General features: G+C 40.9%; 1 long non-coding RNA gene across 5 annotated transcripts in view; it reads right to left on the bottom strand.

The window, feature by feature from the left end:
* The window catches only part of LOC109281679 (uncharacterized), a 243,677-nt gene that overhangs the window by 141,886 nt on the left and 76,517 nt on the right, over positions 1–25,274 (bottom strand). For all 5 annotated transcript variants that reach the window (XR_009460279.1, XR_009460280.1, XR_009460276.1 and 2 more), the window contains exon 3: positions 2,420–2,491. This is a non-coding gene — a long non-coding RNA (uncharacterized LOC109281679). The remainder of the gene's footprint in view (positions 1–2,419; positions 2,492–25,274) is intronic.

Raw genomic sequence — 25,274 nt, 5'->3', positions numbered from 1 at the left:
TCTGCCCAAACTAAAATCCAAGCCTGTCTGTGACATCTCTTTGTGAATGACGACTAGTCATCAGTGCAAGTAAGCATGGTTAAAACAGAGCTCTTAATTCTCTTCCGCAAGCCGTCCCTACTCTTCCTTTTTCACACACGGTGGACAACATCACAGTCCACCTTTTCACTGAACTCATAACCTGGGCTTCATTTTAGACTCGCACGTCCTGTCTCCCACCTCTAAGATATGGCCTTTCTTACCTATCCACGCAACTAAAGTTCTTGTCCAAATTATCATCTTTTCACATATTGATTACTATGAAATTCTGTATTTCTGCTCATGACAAATGCAGTTTTTCCAGGTAATTTCCATTCCATAAGGCTGCCACAAAGACTACATTCCTAACCCATTGCTTTGACCAGCCCTCCTCTGGTTCCCTCTTCGCTATAACATCAAACACAACCTCCTTGTCTTGATTTTCACAGCTGTTAGAGCTCACCCCCACCCTACATGTCATATCTCTGTCCCTGTCACGATGTTGATTCCCACCCCCTCTCAGTCCACAGTGCCAATTTCCATCACTGCCTTGTCACATTTTCAAACAAGAATCTTCACGCCTTGTCCCATGCTGCCCTCCATGCTTGAAAGGAGCTTCCATCATTCTCCTTGAAGTCCCTCCTTATAATTCTCCTTCACTGTGATATTTAAAACAAACCCTTAGTGGTTAGGATGCTAATGTGCCATGGCTACATCATGTTAACTGATATTTCCACAATGTTTCCTCACATTGTATCTGCATCAGGGTGTTGTCTCCTGGCTTATATTGAGATTGGAAACTCTTGGAGGCAAGGGGCCGTCTCTCTATTCTGCTCGTGCAGCATCATGCAAAATGAGCTTCTTATCAGTGCCTGGGGCTCTAAGACTATAGCAATACAAAGAATTAATAGACCATGACCAACATGGGGTAAAGTTAGATTCTCTTCTACTCTGAGGTCCTCTCAGTTTGAGATGGGGGTTGGTTGTCAGGATGCAAGCTGCATTCCTCTGACTCTCAGGAGGTATCTGCATTAACCTCAATCTTTCACTGTAAATTAGACCAAGCTAGGGGCTGCATTAATTTGTTTATGATAGCCATGGTCCCTCAGGACTCAAAGATCAGGTCAGAATTGGTCAAGAACATCTTTTCCCACTTTGTCCCCATCCTCCCTCCCCCACTAAGGCTCCCAAATAATTCAGGCTGTCAACTACACTCAGATGAGGGGACAAGGAACTTGACATAGGAGCTGCCAAGGGCAGTTGATAATGGTCGAGGGCCTATTCCCCACTTTGTGTTAACAGAATTATCTCCTGGATGGTTTCTGCTTCCTTAAACCAGCACTGGAAGCCAAAGTGGCAAGAGTGGAGGTAATCATGTGAGCAGGTGTGCCTGGGCATAGGCATAATTCCTTCCTGCTTTTTGTCTGTTTTGTTATTTTAAAACTAAATGATACATTGTTTTCTATCCCTACTAGAAAAGACTGCCTTCTCTTCAGCTCTATTACAGAATATCACATTTCAAATGCTCCCAATTATTGGTACCTCCCTGCTCAATCCCCCTATGATGTATACACCAACCTCAGAATAACATTTGATTAAATGAGTTTGGGCTCACATAAGCTTATGTATCTATTTTTTAGATAGTTTACAAGGTGTTTCTCTACCCTGCCTTCTGCCATATACCACCTATGTTCTCCACCAGTCAGTGCCCCAGCTGACTTTCATTTTCTTTCCTTACTCATCTCCCAGGCTGACCAATGCCAAATTCTCACCCCTATTTTGACTTTATTTCCCCATGCCTACTCCCACTCATTAGTGTCCAGAATTCAGTTTATGACATGTACTTTGTTAAGGCCATTTTTTCTCTCTCAGCTGCACCATTGTAAACCCAGAGTAAGCTATTGCTTAAATCAGCGGTTCTCAGCCTCTTTGGACTCAAGGCACCATTCAACAGGCTCTGAAAATCCCAGATCTTATTTTCACTCACTTTTTGACTATGGAAAAATAACAGAGCAATTCTTCTGTTGCAAAGAACTCAGAAAGCCCACAAGAGGTCGGAATGGTTTTGATGCTATGGATTCCTTTTTGAAATCTCTGGTCTCTCTTGAATCACGCCTAGGTGTTTGCATACCTAACAGTGCTCTCTGCAACACCCTTAAAAGGATCTCATCCACTTCTTGGTGCCACTTCACTCTGGTTGAGAATCACCATATTAAGTGATGGAATTGCTCTCGATCTACATCAGTTAAAGCAAATGCAAAATGCAACTTTTTAGATTTGGCTTGTTACATACACCATAAATTTGGTGGGCATCATCTAGTCCCAAAAGACACATTCTCTAAATAAGGTTAGATTTGACAGGGCAACAGTGAATGGAAAAAAATGACAATAGGGAACTTACGTGATGCCTACTGCTCTATACTTGGTTCTTGCCACGTATTGGTCTTTCCTTTTCTTGAAGACCAAAATTCACCTTTAAAAATAATTTGAGAAAGTAATCACACAGATGTATAGAAAAGTACATAAAAGCATCCTTGACACAAAAAAATGTAAATCACAACATTTATAACTAATGTATTTCCCTTTCTTTCTCCTCCCCTTCTTTTTCTAAGACATAAAAAGAAAGAATAATAATAAAAAAAAAAAACCTGGCATGGTTATCATTCATGTTGATGTCAACAGCCCTACATAGACAGGTAACAGGAAAATACCACCCCAGGGATCCTATTCATGGTGCACAGCAGGGCCCTGTCTGTAATTACTGTGGCCTAGTTATTTCTCAGGGAAAAAAAAGTCCAGCACCAGATCCTTTTTTTTTTCTTAATAGGTGAAGTTGAACCTAAAGCACTGTAATTTTAATCAAATCTTTCCCATCTGCGTGTAGTGTCTCTGAGAAGTTGAAGATTTAAGTGTATGTTGTAGGGTTTGCTGAATAGTCCCAGCGGGGGGAGAAAGGGCAGAGAGATGGTAATTATGTTACACTTAAAGGTATTTCTGTTGCCAAGGAAGCCTTTTTTTTCCCTCTTTCCCTTTCTCTCTCTCTCTCTCTCTTTCTTATTCCTCCCTTCCCCTAGTGAGGGTTAAGATGATGTCATGGACAGAAAGGAAATACTGCAATGGAACAGAAGGCAAAGTCAGAGCAAAAGGGGAAATGATGAAGCTGCACTTTATAATCCATCTGTGGATTGTCTTAATAAATAAAATGTTTAAAGCTTAGTGATTGAAGAGGTTTGGGGGGAATATTCCCTGCGTGGCAGGTTTCAGAACAAAGGATAAGACATACAGACACTTGTACATACATTGCTTATAGATTGTAGTGAGTAGTTTTCTTCAGTACCTTCAGTTACTACCCTCTTGCCTTTCCTTCTGTGAGCAACATCTAACTTGTATGGTATGATCTGCTCCTTGTGCCATGAAAGTTGAAGGGAGCAGGATTAGACTTGTAAAGTAGCTGCCACCACTTATTAAATACTATGCATCAAAATACATAAGATAGAGAACAGGTCAGCTATGGATGGAGTTTTACCAAATCAAATAGTTTAAAGAAAGTGTGTAAGTTTTAACTTTTTTTTTTTACTATCCAGAAACTTCTATCAAAAGCACTGGTATTATACACTGTATTATACATTGTTTTATTTTATTGCCAGCCAGACTTCCTCCATTTGTATCAATGTGCAATAATGGTGACATTCAGCGACCAATCATCCCTGACAAGCACAAATATATTTTCTGATCAAGAAATAAAGATCTGGCCTCTCAATTATGTAGCAAAATTATTTTGGGCTGCAACAGATGCAAGCATTTACTGCCATATTCTCTTCTAACTAACACCAAAGTATCAACACAGCTTGGTGAATCTGATCATCAAAGTGATGCTCCTGTTTCCTCAAAAAAGCTCTAAAGAGGTTGCAGTCTGAACATCTCCCAGTTGGGTACTCACTACCCTATAGCCTGAAATGTCACAACTTCTGAGTGGTCAGGTATATGGTTGTGGTTCCTCGCAATGAGCATAGAAAAAAAATCACTGAAAATATCCTCCTCATCAATTTTCTTTTTCAGCACATTTTCCTGAACACAAATATTAAGTAGGAAAAGTAGTGTTAAAACTGTGAATCATCAAATTCTCAAAACGGCTCTGTATTGTTCATGGTTAAACTAATTTCTCTCAAGCTTTGCCCTTTCAGCAACACAAAGATAACTTAAAGATGCCTCTAGGACAGGGGTGGGCAAAATACGGCCCGGGGGCCAGATGCAGCCTGCCAGACCATTCTATCTGGCCTGCGGGGCACCTAAAAAATTTAGAAAATTAATATTTATCTGTCCCTGGCTGCCTATCATGCGGCCCTCGATGGCTTGCCAAAACTCGGTAAGCGGCCCTCTACCCAAAACAATTGCCCGCCCCTGCTCTAGGCATTGTCTAAGGTGAGTGAATTCTCAGCCAGGGAGGAAGCACTAGTCAAACCCTCATGCACACATGAAAGAAACAAACTATTCCTAAATGGTTCTGAAAATTACAGGGTTCTAGGCAACATGCCCGATCAGAGAATTCAACTAATACCCAGCCAGCAGAGCAGTCATATGGGACTTGTGTGCATTGGAGAAGCCTACCAGTGGCCATTTCACATTGAAGAATGGAACCTAGTTTAGCCACACTTCCTCTCTCGTGTCACCTGTTCACAACTAAGGATCTACCATCAGGTTTTTGCTCTACTTCCAACTTATGGAATAGTTTGTGTTAAAACTATTAATCAAAATCAAAATTGGGTGGTTTATCCTTTCCACAATTAACACAAAAGAGGACTTTAGGGATGGAAAGCAGACTGTAACTAACACAGACCAGGGCACCTGGATTAACACTCTTGAAAATAGTATTACAGGATTTGCTACTGGTTAAACATGGTCGGGCCCCCAGTTCACTTGCCAACTGAAAAAAACAAACACACAGCTCATCTTGCTGGAGCTAAGCTTCAGTAATGTTTTAATGAGCAAAGTGCCACCATGTAAAATACCAATACTCTTGCATCCAATGACCTTTACATTTTCCCACTCCTCATGCCTGGCCCTGCTTTCAGTAAACTGATCGGTATCTAAAATGCCAGATCAAAAGAAATTGCTAGACAGCAACAGTATCAGAATGCAGCTGGTAACCTATATGTCCCTAATGCAACGGTTTGTCATTCTTAGACACGACATCACAGAAGTCATTTTTTCTTGTCCACCTTGCCTGAGTATCAGTAGATTGTACTAAGATACTAATATAGCTCAAAAGTGCAAACAATTCAAAGGCCTGGTCAGTTTTTCCCATCTGCAGAATGACAGGAGAAATAGTTTTTTAAAAGGAACTTGGAAAAAACAACAACAACAGCAACAAATGACAGGGACACTCAGTGGCACTTCAAACAAAAGGATCTATATTTTTTTTCCATTACAGCCATATGCATTTGGTCTCATTGGGTATGTCGACATGTACAATTAATGCGAAGCCATAAACTCCAGAGTTTATTGCTCCCAGGCATGCTGTTTGAATGTGTTCCCAGGAGCAATAAACTCTGGAGCAATAAACCCTGGAGTCTATTGACATTTGACTGTGTGCCCAGAACTGCAGTACGTTGAGCTGGGTAGGAGCAGCCCAGCTGGCAAGGGGCTTGGAGGTTCAGCCTGCCGGCCCACGGCTGCTTCCCTGGGTTCCACGTGCTGTGGAAGTGCTGGCTGGGACACCAGGGTACTTCAGTGTTGGGGCTAACCAGCAGGTAGCCGCCACACTGAGGCATCCTCATGCCACAGCCAGCCAGGGCAGCATCTACATGCACACTGTTGCGGAGTTTTTTATTGTGCACTAAGGTAGTACTTGTATTCAACACCCTGCCACTCATGGTACATGCAGATGCTGCACTTATATCGACCTAACTAGGGTTCTAACTAGTTCACTGAAGAGGTGAACTGAATTGGATTGAAAATGGGTTACTGTATTTACTCAATTATAAGATGAGATTTTCTCCTATCCAACATGAGAAAAATCAAGTATTTACAAGTACTATCCTCCTGTGGAGTAAAAATATCCACAGCTGCACATGTGTAGACACTGCCCAGGCTGGGTGGAGCACAAGCATGTTTTAGTGCAGGGACTGCCTTCTGACTAGCCCTGTGCTGAAGCACCCCAAATAAGACTCAGTAAATTAGTTTACTCCAGCCTAATAGGGGCGCATGTGTAGATGTCAAGATGGTTACAGCACAACTAATTAGTCTACTGAGCAGTAAACATCTCATGTAGACAGGCTTATTGTCTGTTTTAGTTTCACCAAAACTCAATAGTGCTAATAAAGCTGTTGATGGTAAATCTAAATGAAAAAAAATTCTGACACAGTGTCACAGTGGAGCAGTATGTACTACTCCACAGCACTCTGTCATGCAAAGGAAAACTATGTTCATGTATCCTGCCACAGATTCCAGAAGTAAGAGCCAGGAAATGCAGAAGTTAAAATTCAGAACCACAGTATGAACTCAAAATTTGTACTTTGTATATTCTTTCTAGGCACAAACAGGAATAATACAGAACTATATGTTTAAAAGGAAAGGAACAAAAAGGAACAACAAATATGCCTACACCCAAGATGTCCAAACTAACAGTTCCTAAGGAATCTTGACTTCTGCATTTTCTAACTTTAATTTTAATTTAATTACATAATCTTAACATTGCTTTAATATAGAACTTTTTCCCCATGTTTTCATTTTCTAAGTTATTTTTAAATCAGACCTAAAAATGAAAAAATTAAAACAAAAGTGAGTGTGTGCTTTCTGAAGAAACAGGTTTCTGCAATAGTGCTGCCAAGTGAACAATCTACCATAACCTATCATAATTGCTCTATTAATTTATATGCACTGCAAAGAGAACATTGGTCAGCTTTATAAACTTTTAATGATCTAGATAACTAATACAAAAATGTGAAAGTTCAATGGTGACAGCTGCACAACTTTCATAGAAGCATTAAAGCAGCATTTACGAGAAATGATATCTTCAACAACTAAGCAGAAGAGACTGGGACCCCTGGTGAGCTGAGGCCTGGGAGTAGAATGAGGACGTAATCTGCACAAGAACAAGTGAGGCAGGTTTCAGAACCCCTTCTATAACTAGGCCAAAGAAGAAGGCAAAGCTGCCTGAGGACCCTGTTAGTAGAGCAAGAAAGCAGCATGGAAGCTAATTAAAAATTCCAGGGCTCTTGAAGCCCTGGTGATTTCTGAGGTGTACAGCCTGAGAGTCCAGGCAATCTGAATTAAATCTGTGATCCACTGGTCATCTATTCAGATATATACTGGGAGCAAATGCAAGGACTGGAAGGCTGAGAACTGAATAGCAGAGTAAAGAGATGGCAATAGGGCAACACTATGAATGTAAATTCAAAACAATCCTCCCTATCTCAGTAGGGGAGGTACTCGTCAGTAGAAATCCAGGTAGTAGTGACAAGACATAGTGTTGTCTCCATATTAACCTGCTATTGTCTGGTTTGCAGAAGGCTGAGAAAGCTTATCTCAGAAAGATCAGGAAAGTCAAAGATGTTACTTGTCTTCCTGATCCAAAATTGGCTATCTTTGGCCCATAGATTCATAGATGCTAGGGTCAGAAGGGACCTCAACAGATCATTGAGTCTGACCCCCTGCCTGGATAAGAAAGAGTGGTGGGGTCAGATGACCCCAACCAGATGCCTATCCAACCTTCTCTTAAACACCTACAAGGTAGGGAAGAGCACCACTTCCCTTAGAAACCTATTCCAAATTTTGGCCACTCTTACCACGAAGAAGTTTTTCATGATATCTAGCCTAAATCTGCTCTCTGTGAGTTTGTGACCATTGTTCCTTGTTACCCTAAGAGGCACCCTGGTGAACAGAGCATCTTCGATCCCTTGCTGAGTCCCCCTAATGAATTTGTAGGAGGCCACAAGATCACCTCTTAGCCTTCTCTTGCGGAGGCTGAAGAGGTCCAGGTCCCTTAATCTCTCCTCATAGGGCTTGGCCTGTAAACCCTTAATCATATGAATGGCACTCCTCAAGACCCTCTCGACGTTATCCATATCATTCTTAAAGTATGGCACCCAAAACTGGACACAGAAATCCAACTGTGGTCTGACCAATGCTGCATAGAGGGGAAGTATCACCTCCTTGGTTCTATTTTTCATGTATCTGCTAATGCATGATAAAATGCGGCTAGCTTCACTGATGATTTCATCACACTGATGACCCACGTTCGTCTTGGAGTCCACTATGACTCCAAGATCCCTTTCCACTTCTGTGCTGCTAAGAGGGTCATTTTCCAATCAGTAGGTGTGCTGGATATTTTGATGCCCTAGGTGAAGCACTCTGCACTTGTCCTTGTTGTACTGTATCCTATCATGTACTGCCCACTTTTCCAACCTATCCAGGTCTGCCTGCAATTGTTCCCTACCCTCCGGAGTGTTCACTTTACCCCACAATTTAGTATCATCCACAAACTTGGACAGAGTACACTTCACACCCACATCCAAGTCACTGATGAAGACATTGAAGGGTACAGGCCCAAGGACCGAACCCTGCAGAACCTCACTACCCACATCCTTGCAAGTTGATACCGACCCATCTACCACCACTCTCTGGGTGCGACCCCCAAGCCAATTTGCCATCCACTGGAATGTGTAAACATCTAAGTCACAGCCTCTTAATTTATTTATGAGAATGGGATGAGATACCATATTGAAGACCTTCCTAAAATCCAAGAAAATGACATTGACTTCTACTCCTGCATCAAAGCAGTTTGTGACCTGGTCATAAAACAAAACCAAATTAGTCAGACATGATCTACCTGCTACAAATCCATACTGGTTGCCCTGCTGCATTATTTTTCCCACTGGACTCACACAAATATGATCCTTAATAATCTTTTCAAAGACTTTTACAAGGATAGAGGTGAGACTGACTGTCCTATAATTATTTGGATCCTCCTTCCTCCCCTTCTTGAAAATAGGGACCACATTGGACCACACTGGCCCATGGAAGACATTACATTGTCTGTGGTATATGTGAGCATTGCATGATAAATCATGACATGCCAGACATTAAACCTCTAGAAATGGCAGATCAGCTACTCAGGGTATGTGCAGATGTTGCACTTATATCGACCGAACGAGGGTTCTAACTAGTTCACCTGAGGAGATAAACTAAGTTAGATTGGGAATATTTACTTGATTATAGGATGAAGTTGTTTTTTTTTCCATTCAACATGGGGAAAATATCAAGCCTTATCTTATGATTGCATATGACTTACCCAAAACCTGAAAATGCACATGGTCAGCCAGCAGGTGTTCCTGCTCCTCTGAGTCTGCAGGGCTCGTGGCCAGTGCAGTCACTCCAAACTGCTGCCTGCCAGCATGTGCCAAGCTGCATCAGCACCCTCCAGCTGGAAGCCCCACATGCAGCTGTAAATGATGTGGCAGGCACCAGCCAGGAACTGTCCCCACAGCATGTGGGATTTCTGGCCAGCATGACGCGAGTTGCCCTGAGCTGCTATCCCAGTGGCGGGTGCTGGAGCAACTCCACATGCTAGTGGTCTGGGCAAGTGCCTTGGTAGGTGCTGGGTTGCTGCTTGAGAAGCATCTCAGGGCAACTCAGCATATGCTGGTTAGAAACCCCAACCGCTGAAGGAATGGTGCCTGGGTAGTTCCTGCCAGGTCATTTCAAGCTGCATGCAAGGAGCCTGGCCAGTACATGCTGTGCTGCCTCACACCCACCAGTCAAGCAACAGCTGGGAGTGACCTGATCATCTGACACCCTGCCTGCCAGGTATCTAGCATAATGTGGGGAGAGGCTAGCTGGGCACACAGCAGGCAGGGACCCTGCAGGGACCAGCCAGCACACAGTGGGGAGACACTCCAGCCAGCACACAGAAGGGAAAGGCCCCACAAGGACTAGCCCAGGGGTGGGCAAACTGCGGCCCAGGGGCCGGAGGCAACCCACTAGGCCATTCTATCTGGTCCACGGGCCCCCCCCAAAAATTATGAAAATTAATATTTATCTGCCCCTGGCTGCCTGTCATGTGGCCCTTGATGGCTTGCCAAAACTCAGTAAGTGGCCCTCCACCCAAAATAATTGCCCACCCCTGAGCTAGCCAGTACTCAGGAGGGAGGGACCCCCAGAAGTCAGCTAGGTACTCTGTATGCTGCAAGGAGGGACCTGAGTGCAGTGACAAGGGACCCAGAACTCACAAGGGTCCCAGCATGTGGCAAGGGACCCAGTGCATGGCAAGGAAAGATCCAGCATGCAGTGAGACACTTAGCAGTAGCAGCAAGGGATCCAGGACATGGCAAGGCTCCCAGCAGTGGTGACAAGGGATCCACCAGAGGTGAGTTATCTAGCATATGGTGGTGAGGAACTTGGCAGCCACAATAAAGTAGTCAGAACGTGCATGCTGATGAGGGATCCACCCACAACAAGCAGTGATGAGAGACTCAAGATGAGTGTGCCAGTGAGGGATCTAGCATACAGTGAGGCTCCAATCAGTGGTGACAAGGGAACCAGTATATAATGACCCCAAAACAGTGAGGCAAGTAGCAGCAAGGCACCCAGCAGAGGGAAAAACCCAGAAAAGCAGCAGGGAAAGCAGCAAATTACAGGGCCTGATCACCACTGACTGGCCACATTTTAAATGTGGGGGGGGAGGGGGGAGGGACTCGATGATCTATTGAGGTCCCTTCCGACCCTAACATCTATGAATCTATGAATCCAAAACCATAGAAACCCATGGTAAATTCTGTGGGGTGAGTGGTGGCAGGGAAAACAACCCCCATGACAGACCATATAGAAAAACGAAGTGATACCAATGTGAGGATACAAAAAGGAATGAGGTGCAGCTATGTTACAAACTTTAAAATGAAGGTTATAAACTATCGTGAAAAAACAAATTGTGAGGTAGGAAGGAAGTATAATGTTACTGAAGCAAATGTGTGTTGATAGACACACTTAAAAGGAAAACTCAAGAATGCGAAGTCCATGTGGAAAACATTTGGGAGTCTAAAACACAGTTGTCTTCCTGAAACTGATAAGCAAGTTTCCAAGTATGTTCAAGAAAAGAGAAAGGAGGGAATACCAATCACCCGTGAAGTGCTTTGACTCAAGGCATTAGAAATATTGAAGGAACTGAACATTCCTCTTCAAAAATTCAAAGCAAGTAGTGGATGGTGTATCTGAATGATGCAAAATAGTGGCTTAGCCCTGAGATGAAGAACTTCACTTGCACAAAAGTTACCATCAGACTAAGATGAAAAACTTGCTGAATTCCAGCGGTACATTATTGGGCTATGCAAAACTCATGATTACCTGCTGGGCCAAAGAGGTAATGCTGATGAGACTCCAGTCTATTTTGACATGCTAAGCAATGTCCCCATCCATGAGAAAGGCACAAAATCCATAATTATGAGAAATACAGAAAATGATAACCTGTGAATTATAGTGGTATTAGCAGTGTCAGTAGATGGGAGAAAATTGCCACACACTGTGATTTTGAAACTCAAAACTCTGGCAAAATAAAAGCTGCCACCAGGTTAGATGCCAGGAACAAGGATGGATTTCAAGTGAGCTGATGAATAACTGGTTAGATGTTGTGTGAAAATGGAGACCTAGGGCACTGCTAAAGAAAGGAGGAATGTTAGTGTTAGATTCATTCAGAGGTCATTTAAGACCAGAAGTGAATGCGAAAATTCAGTCAGTGAATTGTGATCTTGTAGTCATGCCTGCTGGTATGACACCTCAACTCCGAGGACTGGATGTCATAGTGAATAAGTCCTCTAAGGACTATGGTGCCAGTATTCAGACTGGCTCATGGCAGGGAACCATGTGCTTACACCTGGTGGAAAGATTAAGAAACCAACTGTAGCACTACTTTTCCTATGGATTCTGACTTCTTGAGAAAGGATATCTTCAGAATCCATTATTAAATGCTTCAAGAAGTGCTGTATATTCAATTACATGGATGGAACTGAAGACAATGTTTTGTGGGAAGATGAGGGAGAAGATGAGAACAGTGAAGACTGTAAGAGTGAGGACACTCCTGAAAGTGGAGAGTCCTAAGTTGTAAGATCTAAGAAAGGAGTCGCATTCACCAGGTTCTGGACAGCATCTTACATAGACTAAGTTAAGTTAATGTTTGAATTGAAATGAAGCTACCATTGAATTTATGACTTACTGGCATTGCTATAGTTTTTGTCAGTAAGTCTATTTATAAAAATAATACCAAATAAAAAATTTCCCTTGTGTGGAATCTAATTACTGGAGGGTCACCTTAAATTCAGGGTCATCCTAGATTCAAGTAAATACAGTAGCCTGATCTAACAAACAGCAGTACATGTTCATAGTACAGCCCTGGGGTTGGGAAAGCCCAGCCATTCACCCTATCCCCGGGACTGCAATCTTCCTACCTCCCCACCCCACCCTGAGCCCTGACCAGGCTTTTTTAGCTCCCTGAACCCCCACAACTCCTGAACCAACAACCTATCCCCATGGACTCATCCACCCCTCTCCCACAGACCCACCAGCCTCCCTGATCCTGTCGACCCCCCCACTAACTCCCTCAATCCCACTTGCCTCTCTCCCCACTCTGACTTCCTTACTTCCTGGCATAGCTTCAAGCACCAGCAAATATCTGCATAAGTGGAGCCAAATCTATGATCATGAAACTTAAAGTAAGCTGACTAGCTGTAGATTGGGTCCCACAAATGTGTGCCCTCAGTGAGCAGTGATGTCTTTGCAGCATGGACCTATCCCATGATCATTTTTACACATTGCCAGAAGGCATGTTATGATTTGTCTTTCAATACTCATATGCAATGCACAATAAATGCAATGTCTGCCATGGGGCATTAGCTCTGGCAGCCATTTTTGCTCCCATTCAACCTTACTTCTAGATTCACAGAAGGTTTGGTCAGATCACCCTTGTAAAATGGCAGGGAATATCTCCTATAGAATAAAACTGGTAAGAGCCTAATGGTTTGTTCCACATTCTCACAATACCCTGGGAATGTGGTTAGTTACATTTAAAAATCAAAAAAGGAAAGAACACTTACTTTGTTGAAATGTGTATGATATCTAATGCAGATATTCTAAACTTCTTGGTTTGTGCATGTTAAGGAAGCCCATGACTGAACCCATGGGGGTGGGAAATGTATCGAATCCCATGCATCATGGGAGTTATATGGAATTATCCTGAAAATTATTCTTAGCCTTTCATTCAACTCATGTCAGGCCTGAATCCTCCTTCCTTGGTCCCCTGTAATTTAAAGGAGGTAGGTATCCCAATTAACTCAACAGTCACAAACTTTTGGAACACCATTTTAGACTGGACATAAGGAAAAAAAACTTATTTACCATCCGAGTCTCCAGACTCTGGCATAGACTCCCCCAGAAGTGGTGCAAGCACCTATTCTGAATGTCTTTAAGAAATGCTTGGATGTTTATCTTGCTGGGGTGATTTGACTCCAGCTGACTTCCTGCCCCTTGGGCAGGGGGCTGGACCCAATGATTTTGTGAGGTCCCTTCCATCCCTAATGTCTATGAAATCCATTAAACTCATTTAAAGTTATTAATGTTGTAGGCTGACACTTAACTTCCATCTTTTGTGTCCCCATATTCTTAAGCGTGCTGATTAATAGCAATATGACGACATAAGGTCACAGCATTACTAATGTACATTTTAAGGCAGTGGGCTGCTTTCATAGAATCATAGAAGTAGGGTCGGAAGGGACCTTGTAGATCGTCAAGTCCGACCCCCTGCCTGGGCAGGAGGAAAACTGGGCTCAAATGACTCCAGCCAGGTAGGCATCAAGCCGCTTCTTAAAGACCCCCAGGGTAGGAGCCAGCACCACTTCCCTTGGAAGCTGGTTCCAGATCCTAGCCGCCCTGACAATGAAGTAGTTCTTATGGATGTCTAATCTAAACCTACTCTCCAACAACTTGTGGCCGTTATTGTTTGTTATCCCGGTGGGGGGGGGGGGGCGCTAGGGGAAACAAGGTCTCCCCCAAAACCTTCCTTTAGGGAAACTCAAGGGAATAAACCAGGAAGAATTGGGAAGCAGCAGTGGAAGTCCCTTGATATGAGGATGGCAATCTTTCAGTAAACAGGGAAGTCATTTATGAGCCCACAGATGAACAAGGAAGCCAATCTGAGATCCTCATGGCTGACTGCAGCCATGGCAAATAGTTCTGGAAGGCAGGAGTAGATCCTGATGATGTTGGGTTACAGCTCTTTCCATTTGTCTCTCTCATCTATTTGCCTCCATACTGAGGTGAGTTTGCTCAAAATGATCAAACAGTTCATCCAAAATCCCTGTCACCCCCTCTCTCAGCCTGTTGCATATGAATAGTGTGGCCTCATACTCCATGAGGTGGAGCCAGACCAGGTTGCCCTGCACCTCATGTGCATATAAATTTTTGGAAGACCCCAAGACTCATGACAAGAATACCTGCTTCCAGTTATAGGTGCGGGATGGGGGGCATAATTGGTAGGGGGTAACTGGGGTACACACATACTGAGCAGTGCTGAGCTATGGGGTCACCATGCTTTAAAATGCTGTTGATTCTGCTGGGGCCTAGCCTGACAAACTACATGGTAAATGATGAGCCATTTGGCTTTGTATTAATATCATGCATAGTTTGTACTATATATCAAGAGGTACAAAAGGGCTGCTTAAAAGTGTATTTATGGAGTACGTGTGCTAAAATGTGCAGCAGTTTCAAAAAGGGTAAAATGGATGAATTGTGGATGAACTAAATCAATGGGTATCTAGCCATGTTTATTTCAAAGTTGGTGTTTTCAAATTTGCCTCTCACTTCCATGTGCTCAGGAAGAGCAGGGTCTGATAGTAAGAGGGAGTTGGGGGGGAGGGGCGGAAGGAAAGGGACCACAGGGGGAAGAAGTTGGCGGGGGGCATGGTCAGAGGACAAAGGAGCCACCTAACTGCCCCAGATTCATTTTCCCTGCTGTAACAGTGGGAAGGGGACAAATTCAAGGCAAACTTCCAATAATTAGATTCTATACCTGGAAAAATTATAACAGGTTTATACATTTTCCAGATATAATGTGAAATTATTGGGGGATCATCTTATATTCAAGTGAATATGATATTGTACCTCTGTGTGTTCTGAAGCCACACTGGGACTTGGGTTGATCTCCTCAGCTAGGAAAGTAATTCTACTGAGGAGAATACAGGCAAGGATCTTCCTAGCTATGGACAGAAGTGCAATACCACGATAATTGCTGCAATCCAATCTATCTCCTTTCTTGAACAGGGTAACAATTCTGGCATCTCTCAAGTTACTGGTAATCTGTTCTTTTCCAGATTTTCATAATAACAAAGCAATGGAAACAAGAATACACTAAATATAATTCTCATTTTGAAAGCGGCAACTCCCTGCTCTGCGAGTACCAGGAACCATCTGAGTTCTTGTCAGCAATCAACACCGTTTATAAACACATGCTGTATGGAGAAAAAAAAATATTTCATAATGATGGTTGATCTCTGTTATGACATGCCTCTTTATGGATACAGAGGGGAGAGGTAACTCATCATTGAAATAGCCATGAATGATGTATCAGTCTTTCCTCATATGTGAAGTGTCATAATAGATACGTGCTCTTGTGTTCTATATATTTACAAAACCACTGTTTTCCAGAAAAAGGAACTCTTTCAGATAACTCTGATAAAAAAAATGAAATGTTATGTGTAGGAATAGAAGTTTTTAAATCCTGTACTACTTTAAGGACATTTGCATTATGCTTTAAGTGACATATCTTAAAGTTGAAAAGATACTAAACATAACTTTTGACAGCATGTTATCATCAGATATGTTCATATTTACGCATCTACTCACCCCCATACATACTTAGGTGAAATATATGATGCCATTGATACATCATTAAACTTCTGCTGTTTTGAGTTAAAGACTGATGATTCCTAGCAGGTGGTAAAATAGTATGCAAGTTGAGTTGATCTCAAATGAGAGCTAAAAAAATCGGAATATCATGTACCCGTCACATATGCTAAAGAATATTTATTATGTATATTTATTTTATAAATAAAAATGTAAATGCATTTCATTTTACAAATGTTTAGAGAAAGATTACAGTGTCTTTCGGGTTCTTTCCTGTATTCCTTCACCTGTATAGTCACGGCTGCTCTAAAATTTGCCTTTTCCTTTGGCAAACTTTATTAAGGGCTTTGATTGATAGGTTTGAAGGTCTAATGGAACGTTCTAAGATGCTATGTGCAGTCTTGCTTGACCTGCATAACATAGGCCATCGAATTGAACCCAGCAGTTCTTGCAGCTGGCAGGATTCTTCCCTTCTGTGTAAATAAATCATATTGAGCCTAATAATTTAACAAGTAGAGAAAGATTTACAAGAGAAGGATTTTCACCTTCTCACTAAGGTCCCTGTCTAGCAAAGCACCTCAGAACATTAGTGGTCCCAGAGTCCGATATACAGTTGCACCAAGTCAGACACTTGTTTGAGCTCTTAATTGAATCAAGCTTATCACAGATTTCTATTAGATTTGGAAACCAAATTCAGTTCCGAAGTACAGACGTCTACCCCCTTCCACCATCAATGAATTTGGTCATTGACTTGGAAAAGTTCCATCGAGTTTGAAAGCATGCAAACTTTCTATAAAGTTCTAGATAAGCTTCTCCTGTCTATGACATCTAAAAGCAAGAGCTAAACAATCTTGAGTCAAACTAGTAGTCTTAAAATATAAATCCGATGTGGATATGTTTAAGTATCCCAGCAATAATTATTTATTGTCTTTTCTTTAAGCCTTGAGATATTTCCTAATTCATTTTCAAACAAAATAAACTAATTCCATTCATTTGCCCAGATTGTGTTTCTGGGAGAAATTCTACTGCACAGATAAGGCAAAACACTAGTTTTCTGATTAAAACCCCAGATATCTGGAGAAGTATAAACTATTCTGTTTCTTTCTGAAAATAAATAAACAAATAAATAAAATGTACTTTAACCCAAAGTTCAAAAGTAACTAGTTATTTGGGACTTTCAAGTACAGAGCATCCACCTTCTGAAAATCATACCCTCACAAAATTACCTCTAATCACCAATCATTTTTGAAAAAGCAGAGGCTTGGCTTATTGTCCAATCATGATTTTAAGTAAAACAGCCTACATTACAACTTAATGGGATATATTTTGAAATAATGAAAATGTTTTTAATGGAAAAAAAATATTTTTGAAATACAGGTTTCACTTCAGTATTTTACATGTAATTGATCTTATCTTTTGTAGAAGCAATATGATATTCCATGGCACACTGTGGTGAGATAACAGTGTCAGAGGTGGGAGGTATTCAAAAAATACCTATGATATTACATTATCTCAGTATGGCTCTTAGCCTGTGGTGTGTATTATTGGTTAATTAAGGCACAGGAAATGATGTATATGAAAAGATACATCTTCCTTATTTTGAATGAAATAAAAATTTCAAATCAAAAGCATCTGTCTTTTTTCATTTATATGTCAAAATGTAATTGGCTATGGTTGGGGTTTGTTGCCTTTATTACTTTTAATAGCTGTACAGCCACTGATTGCCCAAGCTGATGGTTAATTTAATTTCTGTCAATACAATATTGGGGCTGTCTGCATATTCAGGCCATGATTAACTGCAGCAGAGTCCATAACAGTAGTGTTATTATTACTGCATTTAACTACCTCTCGGGAGAAGACAAATTAAATTATGTTGAAAATGCTGTTGATTATCATTACGGACTTATTTGTAGAGCACAATTACTGATCTGTTGTAAAATAAATCAAATTTTTTATCATCTTGGTATAAATTAAATGTAATGTAGGCGAATGGAGAGTGGTTACTGAAAGAGTTCAGGCAGTTTTGTATAAGTCAACCAAGCACTGAATTAAAATAATAATCACAGATGAACATGATATTATATTTTAATAACAAGCTACTTCATGACCAAGTATGCCTCATAGATTATGTGATTTCAGTAATAAAAAAACAAATTCAAAATGCTTTATGTGCTGTTGACTTAAACAAAAGGTTGATGCCTTCATATAAATTATTTTATACTATTGCTTCTATGAAAGCTGAAATCATGGTTCAAGTAACTAATTTAAGACACTGCTTTAAAAATACAATTACACTAATAGCTTACATATGACAGTCTTTTACTCTTCTCCTCCTCCATCTATGATATGCCTACCTCTGCCACACTGCATTATGTCCTTATCAAATATGTTGCATTACTGATAGTCAGAGCAAAATATTTGCAATATATGTGCACAGATTTCATGTCTACTAAATGTTCACTATTACAGGCTCCATAGCACTATTAGTTGTGAAAGGGCTAAATCGTGACTGTTGCTTATTGGTGAGGAAAAATGGGAGGAGGAGTAATGGAGCCTTATCCAAAAGGATCCAGTTACAATCTCAGGTGCTGTCGTTCCTCGAATCTAGCATCTCCAACAACGCTGCGAAATCCAAAAAGGTAATGAAGAAAAAGGGCACGGTGGACATAGCTCCACCTTCCTTCCACACTGACCAGCAGAGTCCAGCACATTTCTGAGGATCCACATGCCGCTCTGGTCCCTGAAGAAGCCTCGCACCTCAGCTGAAGTGCACTGCTATAGCTCCACTGACTTCAACAGAGCTATGATGATTTATACCAGATAAAGAGACGTCTCCTTATATGAAATATATGCCCTACCAAAGGCCTCAAAAGATGTATTTGTCCATCACAAACCTGCCACTAAGGTGGGCCTTAAAAGTCACAATACTCCAAAAGCAACTTTACACTAAAAAGAAAAAAATCTCCCACTGGTTTCAATGGATATTTTGGCTAGAGAGAGATCATAGAACAAGTCCTTTTCCATACCCATTGGCAAGTACAGCCAATTACATGTTGGCAGGTCGCCTAACACTTCATTATAGACCTACATTTTCAATTGCTTATAATTTTGTCAAGTTTTTATTCTTCAGGATAACGTTCCATGTCTTTTTTTTTAATTCAACAAACACAACACAGTCATTCCATCATTCCTAATAATGAGAAGAGGAGAAAATAAGTAGCTAAAGATGTTATTTTTCTCTCTCCTAATTATGCCTTTAAGTGCTTGACAGCCTCCATGCTTCAGAGTAGGAAACTGAAATTTGGCAGGGGATATTCCTAGGGTCACCTTTTGCTTTCTCCATAAAAAACATCCAGATCTCACTGATTGATGTGTTTCTTGAGCTTTTCCAAATGACAGCTTTCAAAGTGCTTGTTAGAGGTCCTGCTATTGAACATGGTATAGCCCTACAATTTCCTCCATGCCAACTCTAATGAGCATGCAGTTGTGTAACTTGGAGGTGGCAGTGGGAGAGTGGAACACCAGCCCTGGGCACTGGATCAGAGAGGGCTCCGGGCTGGCAATCCTCAGGGAGCCCACACCGCTGCTGCCGCCATAGCAGCCCTTGTTCCAGGAGCTTGTGCTGAGGTGACAGCAGCCCATACTACCATCACAATTGCAGTAGCCCCTTCCTGCACAGAGAAGTAAGCACTTACTTCCAGTTTCTCCCCCTCTCCCTCCCTCTTCCACCCACCTTCCCTGCACCGCCCAGGGTACCAACATTTCAAGTTAGGCCTCTGTGAGCATGTTCCCAGCCCCATGGATCTTCTACAAGCCACCTGCCCTGAGTGAGCACCTAACCTCACCAAAATGCACTAAGCAAACCCCTAAGATCCATGGCTCGGCTTATATGCTAACCCTATTCAGCATCTTCTACGCCTCATGCAACTCTTTATGGCTCCAGGGAGTATACAATCAAATTAGCTGCTGTAAAATAACCTTTGGCTTAGTAAAAGATCTGATGGGCAGAGACATGAGTTCTAGATCTTAGCTTTTCATTTGATTGATGTTAATAATTCTGTGCATCGCACAATCCTTATTATTCAGCCAGACCTCATTAAGAGGCAGGCAAGACTCATTCTCCACATTTTACAGATGGGTTAACTTAGAGGCTGTCATTTATAGCACAGCAGGAAATAAACCCCAGATTTTAAATAGGGCAGACCCAAGCTGCACTCATTAACCACACTGCCTTTCAAATCTATGTGCTTGACCACACTGAAACACACTTCTCTACAAAGCCAGAAACAGGACCAAGGAATCCAGATTCCCAATCACCCCCTGCAGTCTTGCAAGCAGCTGTTACAGCTGCTGATGGAGTGTGAATTACATCTTCCCTAGTTTACTACTGCTACTCCTTTAATTCAAGCTGTAAAAATATGAGCTGTGGATGTAAAGGTTCAAGGTTCAGTTTCTGCTGATAATCCATGAAGAGCATAAACGTGATTCCACATGACAAAATTGCTTATTACCAGTTTTTACTTTAAAAAAATAAAAGCCTAGACTATGTTACACAATAAAACTAATTTGAAACCATGTTTGGGTTACATACACAAAGCACTGAGAAGATAGGAAACGATGTAAGTAAAGTTGCCCATGCAGTTGCAATGTTTAGCTCCCTTGTGTAATGAAAGGATCAGAGGGTGCATCTACATGTGATGTTTACTGCAGAGCTGACTAATTAGCTCCACCGTAAAGCATCAGCATCTACACGTGCAGTGCTATTAGGCCAGAGTAAGGTAATTAACTCCATCGTATGATAGTACTGCCTAACTCAAGTGCTATGCTATGGTGCAGTTATCTACTCTGCCACAACACACATGTATGTGCTGACTGGGGCTGGTTGGGGCACAAGGGTGCTACAGTGTGGGGCTACCAGCCAGTTAGCTCCACACTGTAGCACCCTCATGCCCCATCCACTGCCTCTGCAACACATTGAGCTGGATTAGAGCAGCACCAGGCTGGCAGGGTAACCCCTGGGGTTCCCCTGCCAGCCAGGGTCGCTCTGCCTTGGCTCAACCTACTGCGGTCCTGGGCGCACATGTAAACACTGCACCCAGAAGCAATAAACTCCAATGCGAGTTGCGCTGGAGTTTATTGCATTGAATTAATTTCACATGCGTAAAATTTCCCCTCAGCGTAAGAAAGGGCCTTCTTTTGTGTTTAAGGCATAAGATTCAGCTCCAGCAAAGCACGGTTATATTCCTACTTCTGCCACAGACTTCTTTATATTGACATCAGGGTAACAGTGTCATAAAAATGCTCTTCTTGCTGTTATTTTTTTTTTTTTTTAATGCTTCTTCCTTTATGCTGAAAAGCTCACATATGGGGCCATTTAAAACAAGAAAGGTATATCACACAGTCTTCCTATTTGAGCTATACAAAATCAGTATCACAACAACCCACACCATTGCACCTTGCTGAGGACCATTTTTATTTTTAACTATTAACTTTGCAGCACTCCACAGTACACTAGAAACCTCACACTACTATGAAGGAGGTGAGGTCCCTACCACAAAAAAAACACAGTGTATAGGTATGTAGCAAAAAACCAGTTGGCCATACCATGAGGAGGACACAGATATAGTTATAGTTGAAGAAAGAAAAAAATACATCTTGTAAGAAGATAGAAAATGTGAAAATAAAGTTCAGGCTCAAATATTCTTATCACTTGTTCCAAAAAAAGGTGTAAGACAGACACCTAATGGAAAGAAGCAGCTAGCATGCTTTCCATAGTATGTGCTGAAAACACTTTAGTTCAGTTTATACTAACAGCCAAACGGTTTCCAGTTTCTAATCTAAAGGGACTCACTGTTGATTTTCCTGGTGCTCCTCCTTTAAAAATAAAGACTTACAGAAAACTGGACCTGGAAAGCTTTAATGTGTCATGTCATGGCAATGGGAAGCAGAGACAACATCCACATGGCATATCCCCATGATTCATATGCACACATGTATGCAGTGAAGCCAAGTCAATCAAGAGCAACGTTTATTTTCATACACATTACTTCATGTATAGCTCCCTTTATTCTAAAGGAGTGTTTTATAGTAGAGCAGGTGGTCAAATTGAAGCCATATTGAAGTCAGTGATTTAACAGAAGGCAAAATTAAGCACTACAGGTGTAAGTATGTATAAGATACTCATTCTATTGGGGTCCCACTGTCTGAAATGTTTCCCTTTTCTACCATATTTTGTAGTATATGAGATGTGCCCTATTCCCTCCCCCCCCTCCCCCACCAGAAGGATACAATTATGGGAAAAAATTTTAACATACATTTGATTGAATTTTGGTCAGCTTTTACAAATTATTTCAGTTATTTTTTGTTACATAGCTTTAGTGTATGAGATGTGCCTTACTTTTACACTTCTTGCAGGGGAGGAACTGTGTCTAAATACAAGCATAAACCATGGCATGTTCATCCTCAGAGCAATCAAATAACATAAGTTATCAAAATCTGATCAGTTGACATGGACAGAGGAGAATTTGTGATATTTGATTTAACAAATCAAAAGAAAACTCTCAACACAGTAATTTATGTCCTTTACATAAATAAATAATGGAATCATCACAGACTCAATCATGTAAAAAAAAGTATATTCATATTAATAATAACCTGGATTAAATACTATAAATATCCAGAAAAAGCACATCAGCCTACAATATGTGATATGCGTGAATTCTGCTAAAAATGAAAATTGTTGCTGAAACAACAGTGCAGTTTGTTCAAGATGGGTGAAATTCACTCCTCAGCACAGGGAGTCATGAATGGATACCAGCACAGCAGTGGATGGTACTTTGTTGATTTGATATGACACACACCATTCATCTTCATGAGAGTTTCAAACTCATGAGATACAAACTGAGCTCCACTGTCATTTACCAACCATCCTAGCAAACTAGGTGTGATCATTTCACACATCTCTTTCACAGATTTGAAGCATGGAAAAAATTTTAGTGGCACTGATGGATGATCTCCTTATGGCCATGGGAAGAAGAGTAACTTCTGTAGTAACACAACTGGATCTACTGGCAGCCTTCAACCCAATGGACCACAAGTCAATACAATGGACTCATAGAGGGCAGCACTAGGCTGACTTAACTTGTTCATGAACAAAACCCAGAGTGTGACAGCTGATGACTGTTTCTGTGCCCCATAAAACTATATTTGTGAAATCTTGGGGGAACCAATTCCTTTGCCACTCCTTTAATACCAGCTATAAGAAGCCTCCCTCCACACACATTCAAACAAGGTTTTAAGGCAATACGGACTCTAGCTTGACTACTAGTTGATGACATACAGCTGTACACTTCTATGTCAAATGAACATAGGCAACACCACCAACATCTTACAACAGTGCCTGAGAGATTTAAGTTAATGGATGAAAAAATAAATAAATAAAAGGCACCACAAACTCACCCCAGGCAATGGAAAGGTAATGCTATCAGGCAAAAAAGAGCATCTTAAAGGAGACAGACAAGACATTAACTTCATTTATTCTTGAAGGTATCTACTCTTGTCAAAGTATGGCAGTCTTGAAATCCTAATCAACTCTGCTCTGTTTCTGAGCATGAAGATCATATTAGCAAGAAACCCCTTTTACTTCATAGTATAATGCCTCTAACCATTTTCACCCTTCCTCCCGGGATCTTAGCACACAGAGTTATATATCCTGTATATATCATATAACTATTCCTTCTGTGCCATATTGCTGTACCTCCTAATCTGGTATAAATTATATTCATTTTAAAATAATGATTATGGTGTGTGTGTGTCTATATATATATATATATATATATATAGACACACACAAAAGAAGACCCTTTCTTACACTGAGGGGGGATCTACACGTGAAATTAATTCAATGCAATAAACTCCAGCGCAGCTCTCATTAGAGTTTATTCTATATAGACACACACACATAGAGAGAGAAATGTATCTTGTACAATACTACAATATTCTACTCGTAATTTCAATTATAATCCAAAATAATTTTAAAATACAGGAGTTACACCCTTGCTGAATTTGGATCATCACTGAAAAACATTATATCCATTTCAGGGATAATCCTGAATGGGAAGAAATAACTGTTTAGCAACATTCATTAAAATGCAGGTTTACTCGAATATGCAACATTTTTGTGCAGTTTACACACACTATAGCAGATCTTTTCACCCAGTATTTTTCCACCAAGTCATTTTAGCAAGAAACATAGTAGAATTTTCCTTCTTCTGTTCCTTTTTCCTCCACATCTTTGAAGCATAAATTAGTGAACTACTTCCCTGTCCTTGCATTGACCGAGCATTGGCAGCGCTCTCATCACCTTTGCTTTTACCTATGGCATGTTTTAGAATATTCTTGATGTTTCAGATTTGGTTATTTTAGTTACAGGTGAGGGTTCAGGTGCTGATTTAGAGGATTCTTTTTGCTAGCAATTGCCTCCAAACATAGGGGACGAGACCACACAGGTCCAGGAGGGCCCTTCCAGTCCTATGTAGGTTTGGGGTCAATAGCTATGTAGGTGGAAATAACTGAGATTCAGATAGAAGTTAATCTTAGCCTTTTAACAGTATAGGACAATTATGGGAGAAGATTGGCCAGAAAAACAAGTAAGCTTAAATACTACATAGGAACACTACTCAATTGGCATGTGGCAATTTGAGCTGCCCAATGAACTGACACCCATTTTAATTCTTTCTTGGCAGATATTCCATCTTTATTCAGCTCAAAATTATTTTTTTCTTCCATTAAATAGTTCTAGTCAATATAATACACTGACAAATCCATAGAATCGGTTTTTCCTGGGCATCTTTATAAAAGCAATTCAGGCATCTCTACTTGTCATGTCAACAACAATATTGCTGTTGTTCTCTGCTAAGACCTCGGCGTTCTATTTATATAGTACAATTATATGCAGAAGATATGTTACTAATGTAAGTAAAGTGTACTGTTAAACATTCCTGAAATAAAATATTTTATTATTTATTCAGTGATAAGTTATCTGTGAAATTTTATAAAATCATCACAATGAGCCATTTTATCGCATATTTTTATGTACTAAGCAGTCAATTAAAAAGGCTGCTTCCCTATAAAATACATAATGTGACCTCAAACCTACCCTCGCAATTGTAATACTTTAGACAATTATGTTATTATTTTCTAGGATGTGCTCTCTGCAGCCCTTTGAATACTTGTGCCAGATTAACTTAGCTCTTTGTCACAAATTGGAAGTGACGTGTCATTCATGTTAGAAATGTAAGTGGTAAGGAAAGATTTCATTGAGCTAAAACAAATGTAATTTGCACTAATTTTTTTTTTCCAAGTGGAAGTGT

This window comes from Alligator mississippiensis, chromosome 2 (genome assembly GCF_030867095.1).
Source record: "Alligator mississippiensis isolate rAllMis1 chromosome 2, rAllMis1, whole genome shotgun sequence".
Lineage (NCBI taxonomy): Eukaryota > Metazoa > Chordata > Crocodylia > Alligatoridae > Alligator > Alligator mississippiensis.
The sequence above is the reverse complement of the archived record's forward strand: the minus strand, read 5'-3'. Positions and strand labels throughout refer to the sequence as shown.